The 19,766-nt window shown below is 37.5% G+C and overlaps 1 protein-coding gene and 1 pseudogene across 2 annotated transcripts in view; one reads left to right on the plus strand and one right to left on the minus strand.

Annotated features, from left to right (window-relative positions):
• Grik2 (glutamate ionotropic receptor kainate type subunit 2) overlaps window positions 1-19,766 on the minus strand; it is a 564,289-nt gene that overhangs the window by 317,379 nt on the left and 227,144 nt on the right. The gene's annotated exons all lie outside the window — the stretch shown is intronic.
• On the plus strand, window positions 6,809-7,331 carry LOC122107743 (annotated as a pseudogene).

Here is a 19,766-nt window from a genome sequence, read left to right on the forward strand (position 1 = left end):
GAAGAGAAGTGGAGAGAGTGGGCATCCTTGTCTTGTTCCTGAGTTAAGAGGAAATGGCTTTAGTTTTTCACCATTGAGTATAATGCTGGCTGTAGGTTTGTCATATACAGCCTTTATTGTATTGAGGAATGTTCCATGGATTCCTAATTTTTCCAAAACCTTCATCATAAAGGGGTGTTGGATCTTGTCGAATGCTTTTTCTGCGTCTATTGAGATAACCATGTGGTTCTTATTCTTGCTCCTGTTGATGTGATGAATAATATTAATTGATTTGCGTATATTGAACCAGCTTTGCATCCCTGAAATGAATCCTGTTTGATCGTGGTGTATGATTTTTTGGATGAATTGTTGAAGTCGATTGGCCAAAATTTTGTTGAGAAGTTTTGCATCAGTGTTCATCAAAGAAATGGGTCTATAGTTCTCTTTCTTTGATGAGTCCCTGCCTGGTTTTGGGATGAGGGTTATGATGGCTTCATAGAATGTGTTCGGTAGTGAGCTTTCTCTTCCAATTTCATTGAAGAGTTGGAGGAGAATTGGTGTGAGCTCTGCTTTGAAGGCCTTGTAAAATTCCGCTGTAAAACCATCTGGTCCTGGACTTTTCTTAGCTGGGAGGTCTCTTATTGATGTTTCTATTTCAATGCTTGATATGGGCCTGTTAAGATAGTTTAACTCATCTTGGTTTAGTTTTGGCATGTCAATATTTGCTAGGAAGAGGTCCATTTCTGTCAAGTTCTCAAACTTATTAGCATAAAGTTTTGAGAAGTATTCCCTTATAATGTTCTGAATCTTGGTTGTTTCCGTGGTGATGTTTCCATTCTCATCTCTGAGTTTATTAATTTGGGTGTGTTCTCTTCTTTTTCTGATAAGATTTGCTAAGGGTCTGTCAATTTTGTTAAGTTTTTCGAAGAACCAACTCTTTGTTTTGTTGATTCTTTCTATAGTTTTTTTGGATTCTAATTCATTTAATTCTGATTTAATTTTGATTATTTCTTTCCGTCTACTGGATTGGGGTTTATCTTGCTGCTCTTTTTCAAGGAGGTTTAGATGTGTCATTAAATTGTTAGTTTCAGATCTCTCCAATTTGTTGATGTAGGAGCTCAGAGCTATAAACTTGCCTCTGAGTACTGCCTTTGCTGTGTCCCAAATTTCAAACTCTACTATAAAGCCATAGTAATCAAAACAGCTTGGTATTGGCATAAGAACAGACCTCAGGACCAATGGAATAGAATTGAAAACCAGAAATGAACCTACAGACCTATAGCCATCTAATCTTCGATAAGGGAGCTAAGACAAAAGAATGGAAGACAGACAGCCTCTTCAGTAAATGGTGCTGGCAAAACTGGTTAACTACATGTAGAAAACTAAAGCTAGATCCTTATATATCACCCTGCACCAGAATCAACTCCAAATGGATCAAAGACCTTGAACTCAAAGCAGACACTCTGAAAACATTACAGGATGGAATAGGAGAAACCCTGGGTCTCCTTGGCTCAGGCCGAAATTTTCTGAATAGAGACCCGGAAACACAACAAATCAAAGAAAGGTTGGACAAATGGGATTGTATAAGGTTGCAGAGCTTCTGCAGGGCAAATGACATAGCTAGCAAGATCAATAGAAAGCCCACGGACTGGGAGAAGATCTTTACTAGCCATACAACAGACAAGGGTCTCATATCTAAAATATACTTGGAACTCAAAAAAATAAACCACCCAACAACAAATCCTCAAAGAAACAATTGCCCAATAAGTAAGTGGGCGAAAGACTTAAAGAGAAGCTTCTCTGAAGAAGAAAGAAGGATGGCCAATAGACACATGAAGAAATGTTCAACATCCCTAGCCATAAAAGAAATGCAAATCAAAACAACATTGAGATATCACCTCACTCCAGTTAGAACAGCAAAAATCAAGAACTCTAACAACAACAGATGCTGGAGGGGATGTGGACAGAAAGGAACCTTACTTCATTGTTGGTGGGAATGTAAACTTGTTCAACCACTTTGGAAAGCAGTATGGAGATTCCTCAAAAGACTTCACATAGAACTCCCCTATGACCCAGCAATCCCACTTTTGGGCATTTACCCTAATGTTTACAAACAAGACCACACTAAAGCTACCAGCACAACTATGTTTATTGCAGCATTATTTACCATAGCTAAGATCTGGAACCAACCCAGATGCCCCTCAATAGATGAATGGATCAAGAAAATGTGGGATATAAACACAATGGAATTCTATGCCTCCATCAGAAAGAATGACATTGCCCCATTTGTTAGGAAATGGAAAGGCTTGGAAAAAATTATATTAAGTGAAGTAAGCCAGGCCCAAAGAAACATAGGTCCCATGGTTTCCCTTATTTGCAATATCTAGTATAGGTATGAGTCAAGCGGAAAAAGTCAGAGAATGTGATGTTAGGAAAACGAACCCTCAAATATGTATTTTAATGTTTTTGTTTCTTTCATGCATGTGTTTCTAACGCATTTATAAGATTATTTCTTGGTTGCTTTGTATGTCCCTCCCCCACAGTGTAACCCCTGCTTTCACTATATTTGATGTCAGTATAACATGTGGAGGAGATGGGGACAAACAAGTCGTTTAAGGATTCAGGTGGACCTGTTGCAACAATGAGAAGTACAAAATGTCATGTCAAAACCAGCTTTACAATGTCGGAGGGGGGGTAGGGGGGGTATGATTGGGTGGGGGGGAGGGGGGAGGCTGGGAAGGGAGGTGAAGGGTAAACAAAGGAGGAGGCTGCAATGCTTGGTAAGAAATGTATGCATTATCCTGACCATGTAATTGTAACCCCTCTGTACAGTATGTTCTCAAATAAAATAAAATAAAATTTAAAAAAAAAAAAAAAAGAATTTGAAATAGCTCAACTGAGTCAGAAATTGCACTGTTCTAAAGGACAGCATCCCAGATAGCACTTGTAGAGTTTCTTCTAAGTATAAATACTGTCAAGTATTTGCAAATCTCTTAAGAGTTCATGTGATTAGTTCATTGAACCATCGTGTACAATAAATGTTTACTATTCTCTTCACATGTACACATTCCTGTTGGAGCAGATTTCAGTTTGCAAACTTTCCTAGGGAATGACAGTGAAGAACAAGAAAGAGAGAGAAAATCATCTATCTATCTATCTATCTATCTATCTATCTATCTATCTATCTATCTATCTATCTATCTATCTATCTCATTGCTGCCAGCAGATGCTGCCATCACCTACTTGAAAACATGAATGAAATGTTGTCTCTATTCATCCTTTCATCATAAGTTTTATACATGTCTTCTATGGACAAGACACTCCTTCAGCAATAAATATAATGATAGTAATAATAGTATTTATCCAGTCTTTTCACTGCACGAGATATAGTCTGACTGTGGCATTATAATGATTATCACATCATTTTTCTTTTACTAAAAATGATGCAGCATTTCAATCACAAATCTAGAAAGCAGTTTGAATGTTGAAGTAGAACTGGAGTTTATAAATCTTGGTTTCCATCACTCCCTGTAACCGGTGCTTAGAGTCTTCTCTTCTAAGTATTTGTGGCTCTTGTCATGTGATCTTGTTTCTCATTTCTCCATATTTTATTCTTGGTCCTTAACATTTAGATAAAATTCTCCACATACCTTAACATTTAGATAAAATTCTCCCATTGAATTTTAACATTTAGAGAATCGTAGATGAATGGGGGAGAGTTGAGAAAAAAGTACATAATTGTTGTTGTTGCTTTAACCATTTTGTATTGCACTTATTTCAGAGAAACTTTGAAGAATGACCATTTTTCCACCCATTTTATGAAAAATACTTGACAGCTACCAAGTAGTATAATTTTTATGATGAAGTGTTTATTCAAAGGAAAACAGTTTATTAGCAGTGATGTCTTTTATTTGCAATATTGGCTGTGCATTTCCTTTTTGGGTCTCTGTCTTTTCCCTTTCCCCACTTGCTTCTTTTTGTAACACATTGTGTTTAGAAAATGTCATTTATTTTCTTTCTGAAAAAGATTACTTGGCTCAAACTGATCATTATGCAAACAAATATGTACGTCTTTAAAACCAAAAGATGATTTTCTTTTTTAATAACAGTTAAGTTTCCCCTTAAAAAATGACATGGATAATGTACAGTTCTGTACATTAAAAAAATAAAAGAACACATTCATTAAATAAAATAAAAGACAAATGTATTTTGTTGAAAAATATGTGAACACAAATAATTTGCACACAACAGTTTTCAGAATTATTGTTTACTTTAACAAATTTGGCACTTGGTTAGGTTATTTAATGAAAAGTAGAATTATAACTCTTTAAAACAGTCTTTTAATTAAAATGCCCCCTTTCCCCTAATGTAATTAGTTTATGTAATGATAATAAAAAAGCAACAATCTGCACAGATGGGTTCCTAAAATTCTCCTCACAGAAACAGAGCACCACATTGCAATTATCTCCTTGTTTTAGTAGATGAGTAATGTTCCATTACCTCTAATTCCTTCAGTGAGAGTATATTATTGTTGTTGTTGTTTAACCTTTTGGTTCTTCCACTGATTCCAGCAGTAGCTGAAGTCAAGGTTTATCTTTATCATGCAGGGGCAGAGATCTGAGCTGTTCTTTTCAGAAGTTGCCATCAATTTAGCTTTTAAGGAGAATCCAGAAGGAGCCATTTACGTGCACTCCAGCTGGCACTGTCTCTTAAGGAGATCAATCAGATCACTTCTTCAGCAGGTCCAGCTTCCCCTAGCCCCGGGAAGGGAGTCCCAAACCTCCTCCCCACTCAGGTATCCACTGCAGCAGCCATACAAGTCACAGTTTGGCCACCTGGCTACATCACCAGTATCATTTATCATTTGGATTAAGGTAGTCTTTGTGCAAGCTCAAACTCCAACCATAAAGCATTACATAGTAAGCAATATAAAACAAACCTGACTTTTTGTGTGCAGTGTTTCAGCATTATATTATTTTCAGCTAAGAGAAGATCATAATTCATCAAGAAGGGAAAAGTATGGTATTTCCATCAGTTGTTTTTATTAGAATATTTTTAATTGGGCTACAGAAGTACTTTAAATCAAAGTGGGCAGTGCATGCATACAAGCATGGACCTTGTTGTATATGATAGCATTGTAAAAAATAAAGAAGGGAGCTCATAATAACAAAAAATGGTTTGATAGAAATGGCAGTTTGGTGTTGATTTTTTAAAAAGTCTATTCCTAACTTTTTATCAATCATCTTCTTCTTAGTCATAAGGTGGTTATATTTGGTATAGAAAACATAAGAAATAGGACCCTAGCTAAGAGTATGCCTGCAGTATTCATGGATTTATTATATACACATATTGGTACAAATCGCTGTCTGAAGAAGTGAGCACTGTCCACAAACCAAATGGACAGAAAAACCCAGAGTTCTCAGTCTCTCAGCCTTATGCATCTCTGTTACAAGCCAAGTTTAACCCATATCTCTTCACTGTGTAAATTATAATAAAATTGAGGGGACAATTTGCAGTGAATTTGAGTCATTGCAAACATCAGAGAATGATTTTTATGACTCTTGAAGTTGTAGCTTGTATCTTAAATGAGAAAGATCTTGGAGGCCCTTGGATTTTGGTGTTCTTGGGGACTCAAAGAATTTTGCTACATCTCTATATGATGACTAGTAGATACTCCAGACAGCGTGTGACTAAACTGGTTCTTCAACCTGGTCCCTCCAATGCTGCTGTCCCATTATTTCTCTCTACCTAAGAGGACAGTTTTTTTTTTTCTTTTTTTCTTTTTTTTGGTCATGGAACTTGAACTCTGGGCCTGAGCACTGTCCCTCAGCTCTTCAGCTCAAGGCTAGTGAGTGCTTTATGACTAGAGTGCCACTTATGGTTTTCTGATGGTTTATTGAAGATAAGAGTATCACAGACTTGGCTGGGAAGGTGGCTCAGTGGTAGAGCGCTTGCCTTGCATGCCTGAGGCCCTGGGTTCGATTCCTCAGCACCACATAAGCAAAAAGAAAAAAGCTGGAAGTGGCGCTGTGGCTCAAGTGGTAGAGCGCTAGCCTTGAGCTGAAGAGCTGAGGGACAGCACCCAGGGCCAGAGTTCAGGCCCCACGACTAGACACCCCGCCCCCCCCCAAAAAAAAGAGTCTCACAGACTTTCCTGTCTGAGCTGGCTTTGAACTGCTATCCTCAGATCTCAGCCCCCGGAGTAGCAAGCATTACAGGTGTGAGCCACCGGTGCCTGGCTGAGAAGGACACTTTTAAGTTTTCTAGTTATCAGGTCAAAAAACATCAGTGTCATCTAAGATTGTTCTATTTCTGGCGCATATTATTTCTATGGTTTTAGTTAATCCTACCTTCAAAATATACCTAGCAGGGGACAAAATAAACCAAGCTACCATGAATTTCTCAATATATCATTGCAATAGCCTCTTTAACGAGGACTATGCATATTGTAAACTCAGCAATAACTTATGGGATTTATTGGTAAAGATAATGTGCTGTATATTTATGGAACAAGAAGGTGGGAATGAAGAAGACAGGAATGAGCAAAAGTCTGTGGTGCAGGCCTGAACACCGTGAGAGACGCTAAATAAAGCCATTAGCAGTGGTCATTAAAATATGGAGGATTTACGTTTAAGTCAATACAATAACAAAACTCCAAAGGTAAGGTATATTGTGATAGTGGCTTCAGCTTCTGTGTGTACAGTGCGAGGAGCTGAGCGTGTAGATGAAGGGGACAGAGTGCCCCAGGTCCAGTGTGTGCTGAGGCTAGATTTGGTATTCAAGATAAGCTGCATAGATATGCTCTCTTTGCCCCTTTCATTCTGCAAGAATGAAAGACATATTCAGCAATCATACTGTGGACATTCCAGAAAATCTGTCTCTGAAAGGGCTCACAATGATTGTGAAGGGTTCCCCCCCCCCCCCCCCAGCAATGTACAACTCCGTCCATTTGGAAAGAAAAAGCAGAGGCTCCAGGTTGACAAATGGTGGGGAAACAAGGAAACTGGCCACCTTTTTTACCTTCTATAGTCAAGCACAAAACATGATCAAGGGTGTTACTCTTTGCTTCAGATACAATATGAGGTCTGGGTATGCTCACTTCCCCATCAGCATCATTATTCAGGAGAATTCATCTCTGACACTGCTGAAGAGTTCGAATAAGGATGGGTGCTGCTTGTTCAGTACCTCAAGCCCAGGAAGATGAGTTAATCCTGAATAAATGATACTGACATTGTCTCAAATTCAGCTGCTTTGATTCAGCAAGTAACAACTGCTAAAAAGAAGGATTTCAGAATTTTCTTTGGATGGAATCTGTTTCTGAGAAAGGAACCATTCAACAGGCTGATGACTAAGATCTAAGTTGTTGGGTTTTGTTGTTGTTGTTTTACAGTTCAACCAGTTTCAGAAACACCATTGAGGATCCTGATACTAATCTGTGATATTTCAGTGATGCAATGAGAGAATTATATTGAAGGAAAAAAAAAGTTAAGTTGCATACCACCCAGAGGGCACCTATCTGGTCAGAGACAGTATTAAAGGCAGATACTATGTGTAATCTACCTGGAAATTTAGCAAAAAAAAATATGAAGCAACTGAGGACCTACCCAACTGTTCATCTTAATATGGATACCAAAATATGCCATCTCTGTGTCTTCTAGCAGTCACGTGAGAAAGCAATTGTGCCATGGTTAAAAGTAAGTTGTATTCTTGACTACACCAAGTCAAATCCCTTTGACTTGTAAAGCTTCAGGTTCTAAGTTCTTTCCCTTGGTTTTATTTTTATTTATTTTAAATAATTTATTAGATAATTGACTATTGTTTTTTTGCTAAGATTGAATTCACAGCCTTCTGATCTCACTTGGTTAGTTCACTCTAAGCTAGCACTTTACCACTTGAGCCACACTTCCACTTTCTGGCTTTTGCTGGTTAGTTGGAAATAACAGTCTCTAGCATTTGACTTCCCAGCTTGGCTATAAACCATGATTCTAGATCTCAGCCTCCTGAGTAACTAGAATTACAGGAGAGAGCCATTGGCACCTGGCTTATTGCCATTAAAATGGTCTTGCATCTAAATTATGAAAAAACTGGAACAGCAATGACTGGTTCAAGTGCTATGCTTACCTGGGTCACCTCAGTCATGGTAAGTGGCTTTGTTCTAGGCTGGCCTAACACTGCATCCATCCTATCTTCTAATTTTTATTTATCCTATTTATATAAATACTGCACTTCAATTATATGTGTTGTAATACACCAGGTAAAAGTTGGATAGTTTAATAAAAAGGAAGTTGTATTTTTCAGTACTCTTTGGGTAGTATGTGCAGACTCAATTGAAACTACACTGAACAATAAGAAAAAAGCCACATCACTTAAAAAAAATGCCAGGTGGAAACAAGAAGTTCTTTTTCTTGTAGCTCATTTAGATTTTCCTCTACATTTTCCCTATTATGTAATGACACAGATGACCAATGGAACTTCACAATTATTAACAGATATTTCCCACAAAGTTTCTGCCAAAGTCTGAGGAAGCATTGGGATTATTTGATCAAGGAGAAGAATCAACTCTGGATGTTTATCCATATGGCCTCAGTGAGTGGTGGATGAAGAAGAGGAAATTTATCTGAACTAGACTAAGAAACACCCTTCTAAAATGACTTTGGAAAACCCAACATAAATAAAAACCACAAAGAAATATATCACAGTAATGTTTCAGAAAACTCTCTGAACAGGATGACTGTACTTTGGTTTGTAAGCACTATTTGGTAATATTTTGAGTCAATGATTGTTTACAATGTCCAAACTATCTTTTTGGATTAAACTGTGGACTTTAGAGAGCAATAAGATAGATTCAAGTACTTAACAGAAAGAGTAAGACAGTGTGCATAGTCTAGGGACATCCTGGGTAAACCAGAAGTCTTTTTATTCCTCTTCCTTCCCAGCATGATTCATACTGCATCCTACTTACTCCATCACTACCCTGGCACTGATCCTGACCCTCCCCCGGTGGGACTGACATACCCTTTGTTCAGTTCTGATGGCTGTGTTGACGTTCCTTTGTCTCCTGACAACCAGCCCAGATGTACACCTGTCCTTCTGTCATTCTTGCTGCCCTCTCAGTGTGTGATAACCCAACTTCAGCTCTCCAGACAGAGGCTGATTAGATAGCCCGCTGTCCTCTAATCCCCACTTGTGTCCAGGTCAGTCCAACTATGAAGCAACAAACAATCCTTCACAGCTCTTATTTTGGCTCTGTCCCAGGATGCTGCTGTTACTGGTTTTATCCTGTCACTTAATACATCAAATATGATTTGAAGTTGGCAATGACAAATCAGCTTCAGAAGCCTCATATGCTTGCACCCATAAGTAGCAATAATTATCACAACTGCTCTATGAAAACTGCTCAAGAGAATGTGTCTTTGTAAGTGCCCAGATTTCATGTCAACTCTTTTTTTTGTCCCAGGAATAAAGCTGCCATCAAACCACATGCTTTTGATTATTGGACTCACAGAGAATATATCTTCATGCTATGAACAGTTGAAAGTCATGAATACATGAGAACATACCAGCACATGTATCTTTTCACAAATGATTGGAATATTAGAAAGTTCCTTTGCCTAATTTTATAATATATATTATTGTATAATATGTAAAATGTATATTATGTTATATATGTGTATACATGTAATACATGATAATGTTAAATATAACATGCAATGCTTATAAGTAAATATATATACACATATATTTCTTTATTTAACTTTTAAGGTTACTATTTTGGAAGTTAAAGAATACTGCTCTGGGAGGCAGAGTGGCAACCAGAACTGCAGCTTTGGCTTCGTTTACAAGCTAATGGGAAGCAGCACAAAAATGCTAATACAGTATTCTTTCAATATTTATATAGGTGGAAAACAAAGAAACATGAATCCTTTCACTTCAAACAGATGATTTCATTTTTCCGAAGCTAGTTATCAAAAGAATGCATTACTTTTAATCAGAGGAGGAGCACCGAACAGCTAAGAACAGGACATAGCTAAGACTGTTGGCTCAGAATTTGCTTCTCATGAACTCAGAATCTTTTCCTTTTGGAAAAATTGAGAACCATGTAAAAAACACCTTGGGCCAAGCTAAGTAAAATGTGTTTTGAACTAAGATGCTAAAGAATTAATGCAGAATTATAAACAATGAAGATTTTCAACTGATTATCTATAAGATAGTAGGGTGACTGGCTTGAAAATAATTTTTCTACAATGACTTGTTTTACCTCAAGTGTGATGGAAGCCATAAGGGGAGAATGCCTGCATGGATGACCATTTAGTTTGTGAAGTAGAAAAGTGGATTTGAGAAAGAGAAAACAAGATTCGCAATGCATCTGTTTTGGAGAGTGTAGAAGTTTGATGATACCTACAGCTGGAAGATTGAAGTAACAGCTCTGTCTGGCAGGACAGGAGATTCTATCACTAGTAGATAAAATCCACTTAAGAGAAGCATTGTGTTGTAAGGTACTCTTTAATGAAAGAACGACCTAGCTACAATTATTTTTTTTTCATTTCCATGATTTAAACAAAAAATTTCGGCCTGAGCCAACCTTACTTCATTGTTGGTGGGAATGTAAACTTGTTCAACCGCTTTGGAAAGCAGTATGGAGGTTCCTCAAAAGACTTCACATAGAGCTCCCCTATGACCCAGCAATCCCACTTTTGGGCATTTACCCAAATGTTTACAAACAAGACCACACTAAAGCTACCAGCACAACTATGTTTATTGCAGCATTATTTACCATAGCTAAGATCTGGAACCAACCCAGATGCCCCTCAGTAGATGAATGGATCAAGAAAATGTGGTATATATACACAATGGAATTCTATGCCTCCATCAGAAAGAATGGTATTGCCCCATTTGTTAGGAAATGGAAAGACTTGGAAAAAATTATATTAAGTGAAGTAAGCCAGGCCCAAAGAAACATAGGTCCCATGGTTTCCCTTATTTGCAATATCTTGTATATGTATGAGTCAAGCAGAAAAGGTCAGATAATGTGATGTTAGGAAAATGAACCCTTAAATATGTATTTTAATGCTTTCTTTCATGCATTTGTTTCTAACGCATTTATAAGATTATCTCTTTGTTGCTTTGTATGTCCCTCCCCCACAGTATAACCCCTGCTTTCACTATATTTGATGTCAGTATAACTTGTGGAGGAGATGGGGAAAAACAAGTTGTTTAAGGATACAGGTGGACCTGTTGCAACAATGAGAAGTACAAGTTGTCATGTCGAACAGGAGCTTTACAACATTGGTGGGAGGGCGGGGAGGATTGGGTGGGGGGTGGGGTGGGGAGGCTGGGAAGGGACGTAAAGGGTAAACAAAGGAGGAGGCTGCAATGGTTGATAAGAAATGTACCCATTATCCTGCCCATGTAATTGTAACCCCTCTGTACAGTATGTTCACAAAAAAATAAAAAAAAAAAAACATTTCCACAAAGAGAACTCCAGGTTTAGATGGCTCCAATAGCATATTCTACCAAGTATATGAGGGAGAGCTGATAACCAAAGTCTTCCAGAAAATAGAAAAGAATACTTCTGATAATCTTCGACTAAAGAACAAAGGGACCAGTGGCTAGCAGGTGGAGTTCTGCTTTCAAAGCCTTATGCTCCTTCCAGATCAGAAATCCATACTACTCTTCCCAGAAAGTCAGCTCTAAAACCATAGCAGAGGAAACTCTAGACCCAGGGATTGCATGTTAAGAGTAATCCATCAATACCGGGTGCCAGTGGCTCAGGCCTGTAATTTTAGCTACTCACAGTTCAAAGCCAGTCCAGGCAGGAAAATCTGTGACTTTTTATCTCCAATTGACCACCAAAAAGCCACAAGTGGAGCTATGGGTCAAGTGATAGAGCACCAGTCTTGCTTGAGCAAAAAAAGCTAAAGGACAGTGCTCAGGCACCAAGTTCAAGCCCCAATACCAACATACACATACACATACACACACACACACATACACACACACACACACACACACACACACACACACACACACACACACACACACACAGAAAAATCCATCACTGCCTGGGTTTTGAAAGGCTAGGGCTCTGTGAGTAAACACTGGGCAAGATGAGTGTTTGTAACCAGTGGGTTTATAACAGAAACCACAAGAGGGTGGAGGGAGCTTCAATTTTCAAATGGTTATTGAAGACTAGTAATAAATCACTATATTTAGTATCTGATCTACTCTCTAGAATAAATTTACAAATGGTATTATTATTCCCACATTATAAATGAGGATGGATGCACAAAGATATGAAGTAAGTGTCTAGGGTCCTACAGCAAGTAGCAGAGCTGAGATTGGAGGTTTAATTGACTTCAGAGTCCACACCCCTAAATGAATTTGTTCTTTATGAACTAAAACATTCCCTTGGCACATGGAAGGTAAAGGTGTTGATGCCTATCATCTTCATGGGGTTGACACCAAGAGTCCAGCATTAGTATTCCAGATTCTTGAGCAGATTAGATTTTCAGGACCCAACATGGTAGACAGGGATGACATAAAGCTACTTTTGATCATTCTCTTAGTTAAGCTCTTACAAAGAAATCACACAGATTTCTATTTAAAGAAAGATTAGACCACAGAAAAAAGTAACACTACAAAACAAATAAGAAGTTTCACAAAATTCTGTTGTGTGAATTCAGTCCTTCCTTAGAAATAAGTAGGAAAGAAGACTATTAAGACAGCTTTCGTTTCAATTCTTGTACATGTATCTGCTTCATCCTCTCCTTTTTGACTAGAATAAGTGTTCCAGAATTATACTTTGTGTAGAAGCTGTGGCTTCTTCTTATATGTCCAGCAGCTGGCAGGAACGTACTAGTTTATAACTCAACTGCAAAATTCTGCAAGCAAAAATGTAATTGGTCCATAGGTATTTATTATTGGTCTGATCAACTATGATCAACAAGGGCATGGACTCACTCACCATAAGGTATGAGTGTGATAGGGTGGGCCTCATCTTTAAGGGTTAGGAAGCTGGGATGTTCTATGAATTAGTTCCTCTGCCCATTCAGATTCACTAAAGGGAATAAGAAGAATGATATGAACACATTTTCCTGTAGAAGGATCACTGGGATGGCGTTTCTAAGACTGGAATCCCAAGTGGTCAACTACAGCATTGAGATAGTAGTACAAGATGTTAAAGAGTCTTTAGTCTTTTTTGGCCCTAAATGAGAAAAAAAAAAAAAAAAAGCAGGGACATTTGATGTCCCCCTTCATCCAAGATTAACAGATGAGCTATCATGTGTGTATCAATTCTCTGTTATTATTTCTTTGGAAATAAAATGTTTTCATGTGTTGTTCTTTTTGGTTCAACACAACATCTTATACTCGCTGTGCAGAAACACTGCTCCTTGAGCCATGCCTCCAGTCTAATTTTTGCTTTATTTTTCATGAAATTTTGCATGTGCCAGCTTCAGACCACCATCGTTCTACCTACATTCTCCCGAATATGCAGGACCATAGATAGCACCATGTCCAGCTCACTGACTGAGATGGGGTGGCCATCTCACTTTTTGCTCAGGATGGCCCTCAACTGCAATCCTTCCAATCTCATCTTCTCTAGAATTACATATAAAGCATAATCTTTTTCCTTAAAAGTGCACCTTGGCTTGAAGTTTTAATATTGATTTTAGCTCAAAAGATCTTTGGTTTTTTTGGAAATACTTATTGTTGTTAATATCATAAAGTAATGATAATTAAGACCATGAAATTGACCTAAATAACTAAAAAGCCAATCTATTAGGAGATATAACTGTCACATATATAGCAATACTAGAAATGCATGACTATTCAATTCTCAAGCTACACAATAAATGATATAATAATCTGAATATTGTTTTACATTAAGTTAAAACCAGAATAAATCATTTGGTCCAATGAATAAAACAAGAATAGTATTTAGTGAAGGCTTGTGTTTTATCAACAAGGGACTCTACAGCAAAACAATATTTTTATACTCAAATCAGTTTTAAGATGGGATAAAAACATTGAATCTGGGATATTGTTTTCAGAGTCCATACCTCTGAACAAGTTATGAACCCCGAAAGATTTCTCCAAATCCAATATATCTATCATCTGTCTGTCTGTCTGTCTGTCTGTCTGTCTGTCTGCCTATCTACTTAACATGGCTGGCTTTTTAGTAATAGAAGCCAGGCGTCTATTTTACATGAGCAATTCTTGGCCAACAGTTGTTTTTTGTTCTATTCTGTAAATTCTTGCTTATATGAAAGTTAATCCCAGGTACTGGTAGCTAATGCCTATAATCCTAGCTGAGATTTGAGATTTGATGATCCCAATTCAAAGTCATCCTGGGCAGAAATGTCTTGCAACTCTTATCTCCACTAACCACTGAAAAGCCAGAAGTAGAACTGCAGTTCAAGTGATAGAGTGCTAGTTCAAGACTAGTACTTATCAATATCATGTTATTTTCTCTACTGCTTGATATCTTAATTACAGGTCTGTGCCCCAAAGTGGTTCATTATATACTTTACACAGAAGTAAAAACATTCAGACACTTTTATCACACACACACACACACACACACACACAAACACACAGAGAGAGTGAGGTAAGTGTCTGGAGTATCTTCTTTCTGAGAAACATACTATTTCAACATTTTATTCTTTTTTTTTTTTAGCTACGTTGGTAACTTTAGTCAGGTTGCAGTCAAATCCTACTTGTCTGGGAGGCATTCTTTGTTTTTTTAAATTTCACAGTTTGCCTTGCATTTTTTCATTATAATTCATTGTGTATTTGACTTCGCAGTTTTAACTCAGACAAAGCAATTTAATTTCAGGTATGTTATTGTTTAAATAGGAAGTATCTCTACAGATTTGTGTTTTAAAGGCTGGATTCTGAGCTGAGGGCACCATTCTAGGAGCTTCTAGAAATCTTAGGTGATGAGTCCTAGCTAGAAGAAGTAGGTCACTAGAAATGGGGGAAACATGTTCTCCAGACTTTATCTTGTTCTAACGCTTTCTTCTCTCTTTCTCAGCTTGCTAGATGCCAGGAGCTCCTGATGATTCATTCAATATTACTCATTTACTTAAGACTCAGTTTCATAGGTTTCCTCTGACTGTCTCAGAATGTCCAAACATGTTTTCATACAGTCAAAATGATAAAAGTGTCTGAATGTTTTTACTTCTGTGTAAAGTGTATAATGAACCCCTTTGGGGCACAGACCCATAATTAAGATATCAAGCAGTAGAGAAGATAACATCATATTGATAAGGAATAGTAACAAAATATAAAACCTAAGGAATGCAGGATTTGGTGACAGAGCCTAAATTCAGAAGTTCTGCACAGAATAGCAATCAAGGACTATTATTATTTAGTTCCCAGTTATGATACAAGCTATCTTGTGCATTGGGTTTTCATTTCAGAGGAACTGGGCAAATCTTGTCTCTATCATTCCACTAAAATTGCCCTTGTCCTGATGTCTAGTGACCTGTTAGGTTCTGATGACCTTTGAGTACCAACGTTAATTTCACCCTTTATTTCCCTTGACAGATCAAGGGATGCCTTGACCTTCCAGGCTCCAGGCTTGCAGGATACCTCACATATTTGATTTCTCCGGTCTTTGTAGATAATTTCCCAGATTTCTTCTTTTAGATTCCTCTGGCCATCATACCCAGTTTCATGTCTTCTATAATTATTTTCTAATATTCTAGTTCAAGTCTTATTGGATTTCGAAACTCCTGTTTCCAACTGTATACCATCACATCTATACTGGGATGTTAGTGAGATTACCCAATTTATCCATCCCTAAATCAAAACCCATTCTCTACCTCTGTCTCAGTTTCGAAGCCAGTTCAGACCCACTCTGATTTCTAGCCCTTTGGAATGTTCTACTATTTATCTACATGACTTACTATCTCATCCACATTGACTATTTTTTTACTAACTACCCACTTAATCCTTTTATACTCCAGAATCCTTACCCATAGGAATACTACTTTCTGTGGTGTTTATTACTTTTAATATATTCTATATTTCACATATTTACAGATATGTGAATTGATTTAATGTTAAAAAATTATGTCTCTAATAGAATATTAACTTCACAGGGGGAGGGATTTTTTTGTCTGATTAATTTTTGTTTGCCTCACAAGTGATTACAGCCTGTTTAGCATGTAGTAGAGGTTTAGATGTGTTTGTTGAGTGAATGAATGACATGACATGATCTTTAATATTGAGAAGCTTGTAGTCCATTTGGAGAAATAAATTATATGTTGAAAAAAAATAAAAAGGATTTCTGCCAGTACGAGACAGAATGTGCCAAGGGATAAGTGAGTAGAATAGACCTAAAGTGCTAAAGCTTTGTTTTTTTCTAAGGATTCAGAAGACTGGGCTCAATTTGAATAATTCATTCTGTGGGAAAATTGATCATAATCTAGAGAAGTGGAGATGGGAGTAAAACATTTTAGATGGCAGCAATTTAAGGCCTCAATGCCATTTCATCTCTGATTTTAAAAGGAGGCTATTTGTTGCCAAAAAGTATATATGAAAAGAGTTTGTTCCAATTGAAGTTCTCTTTCTTCTTTGTCTGCAGATCTGCAAAACAATACTCCACTAATAGGTCTTGTGGTTAATGCATATGTGATGGCTGTTCCTAGGTGGTGGGGGAGGGAATCTGTGTAAGGAAAGAAGAAATTCATTTGTGAGCCCCATTTCAAACCAGATGTTTTCAAGTCAGTTAACTGAAAGATAAAGGGGAGGAGGTGGTGGAAATGAAAAATATATACTTAGAAACAAAACAGAAAAGTAAATAAAAGTGGGCCAAGGGAAAAGGTCTAAAATCAAATGTGGGAAAAAGTCATGCTGGCCCTGGACTTGATGATGGACCATTTAGAGTGATTATTTCTAATGGAGAAAAAAAGGGGAGCAGGCACTGTGAAGAGCAGGCCAGAGCCTCTTCAGACAGCCCCGGAATGCTCATAGTCAACATACCTTAGAGTTTGAGGTTGCTTTTTCACTAATATAACCCCTCCATCATCAACTGTGTCTATGGACCACTAGTTATGAACTCAAACAAACCCTTTGTTAGCTGAGTATTTGGAACCAGTTAGGCTAAGCTGAAGAGGGAGTGGATGAATTTTACCTTTGCCTTTTGAATCCCTTCATTATTCTTTTCCTCCTAGGGGGACTGGCTCTGTTACTAGAGGACACAGGGTGGATTGTAAGCTTGGCCTTCTTCCAATGTCCAAACAAGGAGTTTTGTGCCTCACCACTTGGACTGACAGACATACAAATGGCTTTCTAATCTGTTTGCTCCCTTGGGGATTATTAGTATTTTCTATCTTTGCTCTTCAGAGTGGTCTGCACCCTGTTATCTGCTCTGGGATGTAAACTGAAGTACCTGAATTGATTCTACAAATGGGTCAACCTGCTTTCAGGTTGTTTTTTATCAAAGGAAACATTAATTTGTCAGGCTGGTTCAGAGAGCTAGTACAGGGGCATTGACTCAACCAAGACTATATGAGATATTCTTGGGAAGAACACAAAAACCAGAGATCACAGAGATTCTTCTGGTCTTCACTGTTCTCATTTATAGCTGGAATATATGCACTCTGTTCACATATGGCACTGAAGACCCATCGATGACCATGTGCACAGTGCTACACACTCGCCTTTATACAATAAACACACCTACCATCCCTTCCTTTACTACATGCTATGAGCTATCAGTAACCCAGGGTGTATACTCTAGATGTTCTGTATTCTTGGCTGATTTCTGCTCAGATTTTCCTAGCCTTGCCTTGAAGCATAGTAACAGTGCTGGTGCCTGGAACATTCTATCAACTCAGTTTCCTGCTCTTTGTAAGTGTTAAACTTCCAAGCACCTTACAGAGAATGTCATCACAAAAGATACTATGGAGACTCTAAATATAGATTGTACTTGTATCTGGATAGAAGTTACCTATGAGAGTTGGGCTGGTTATAAGCTAGTAGATATTTCAGTAGTGTAGTGACTAGTGTTCGTTGCCTATGAAGAAAAATGATCATATAACATTTTGAAGATATAAAGCAAACCTCCTACCCTCCAGGGGCAAAGTGGGAGGGATATTAAAGCAGGGACCTGAGATTGAGGCAGATATAGATACAAGTCCTGTGTGATGCTTGGCAAGTACAGAACTCTACTTCTCCCATGCTCCCTATGAGTCCTCTCCATTTCCTGTAAGAATTAAATAAAATGACAGAAATGAAATATTGATCAATTTCTGTTGATGTTTATTCAGGATCCCAAATTTCCTCCTTAGAGGAAAAACTGAGAAGGAAGTAGCAGAATAATGCTTCTGTTAGTTCTAGTGATTAGTTGCAATTGCCTACAATTACCTAACAAATAATAATTTAAAATATCATGCTAGTAAACAATTGATAAACAATGTTTATACCCTGGAATACAAACTTAAACTTTTTCAAGTGAGAGGTACTGAGGTTTGAAATCAGGGATTTCACTTACTAGGCAGACACTTTACTGTTTGACAGTGCCTTTTAGTTTTAGTTATGCTTTGAATGGTCTCAAATTTATGCCTGGGTTAGCCTGTGCCACAATCCTTCTAGTTTAGCTTCTCATGTAGCAGGGCTGACAGGTGTATCATTGCTTCCAGTTTATTGGCTGAGATGGAGCATTGCACCATATTTTACTTGGCTCAGCTTAAATTACATTCAACTTCTAACAAGTATCTGGAATTCACAGGCATGCACTGCTATGACCAGCTCACAAGCTTTAAAACGATAATGTACACATATCTTTATGTTCATTGAGAAAAATGATAACATGGCTGTTATTTTGTATCTTTTTAAAAAACAAAAGCCTAGTAAATAGTTAAGCAATTTTCATATCCATTTCTCAGAGAGGAAAAAATGGCAAATGAAAATATTTCTGCCTAGTCATAAGTGGACAGGGCTTACAATCTGTTGCTTCTGAGATCAAACACAAGAAAAAACAGAGTGGGATTAAGAAGATAGGGGTTAGTAAATAGTTTATATAATCCTTGGTCTAATTTAAATCTCAAATGTGCCCTCTATTTTTGTGGGACCTGGACTAATGTCAAGCACTTAGCATGTACCTAACAAATGTTTATGAGATAGTGCATTTTCCAATTACAACTGTATTGATTCTATTGTAAGTTATGGAAAGATTTTTCAAGCCTGAGCATATCAAAAGTTGTAGTTTATTTTTATTGCAAGTCTGTAATACAACTACTGAATCAATAACTATTTGAGATATATTCCACAACAGTTCTCCATCAAGAGTAACAATATTTTCAGGGATCATTTAGCAATGATCAAAAAAATCTTATTTAGAGATTTATTTGATTGGCATAACTAGAGTTGGGAGTGGAGACTGACAGCTAGCAGTCAGAGGCCAGGAATGCTGATAAACATCCTATATTACATGAAATAGCCCCATAATAATGGGTTGTCTGAATTGGGAGTTGGTTACTCCACTAATCCTAGCTACTCAAGGGAGTGAGATCTGATAATCATAGTTCAAAGCTGGCCTGGGAAGACAAATCTTCAATTAATCGGCAAAAGGCTTGAAGTGAAGTGTGGTTTAAGTGGTAGAGTACCAGCTTTGAGCAATAAAGCCAAGTGAGAGAGATCCTGAGTTTAAATCTCAGTACACACACACAGTTTTTCTGAGTCTGGTCAAGATGGAGAAAATTGGTCTAAGCCAGAAATATTTGAAACTAGCCCTTTGAACATTACATAGTGACATGTAATGTTGGTTACCATTGAAG

Source organism: Dipodomys spectabilis, unplaced genomic scaffold (genome assembly GCF_019054845.1).
Source record: "Dipodomys spectabilis isolate Male_0828 unplaced genomic scaffold, ASM1905484v1 ptg000053l, whole genome shotgun sequence".
Lineage (NCBI taxonomy): Eukaryota > Metazoa > Chordata > Mammalia > Rodentia > Heteromyidae > Dipodomys > Dipodomys spectabilis.